The sequence below is a fragment of the Tigriopus californicus genome, chromosome 11 (assembly GCF_007210705.1).
Source record: "Tigriopus californicus strain San Diego chromosome 11, Tcal_SD_v2.1, whole genome shotgun sequence".
NCBI lineage: Eukaryota > Metazoa > Arthropoda > Copepoda > Harpacticoida > Harpacticidae > Tigriopus > Tigriopus californicus.
This window is the reverse complement of record NC_081450.1, coordinates 3,525,104-3,525,776: the sequence shown is the minus strand read 5'-3', so window position 1 is coordinate 3,525,776 and position 673 is coordinate 3,525,104.

Below are 673 nucleotides of genomic sequence, written 5' to 3'. Positions count from 1 at the left end.
ACTTTGAAAAGAGCCTATGGGATGTGCGGGTTCAAAAGCTGGACTAGATGGAATGGGCAAAATGATTTGACCTTGGTGTCCCGGAATCAGTTGCACTGGACCAACTTGGCCCTGGATCTCATCTGCTCCAGGATCATTGTTGCTCTCTTGGGTTTCATGGGGCAAGTCAGTAGGATGGTTCAAGGGGTGAGTGGGATTATCCAATGATTGATCTGGTTGGTCCAAAGGATGGTTTGGTTGATCGACAGGATTAGTGGGCCGGTCAAAGGGATGGTTGGGGTGACCCACAGGATAGATGGGTTGATGAGGATGCTCCAAAGGATTCAAGGGATGTGGATGAGATGGGCCTAATGGAATCAGTATTTCCTGAGGTCCTTGAGGAGCTGGCTTGGATCCAAAGATAGGATGCTGATGCTCAGGCCGAATTGGAATCCCAAGTGAGCCTGAAGGTCCCTCAACAATTAAATGAATTGGACTAGAGCCACTCCCCGCGTTATCGCTACATGACTTGGTATTCCACTCATAGTTGCAAACACCAAATTTCTCGTCGAACACGGTTCCAGCTGAACAAGAGAAGTGGAAAACGCTGAACTTCCCGTTGAAGCTTGGAACACATCGGTAGAATCGACTGCAATCGTCTGGGTTCCGGTAGAATCCCTCTCCTTTACAATCT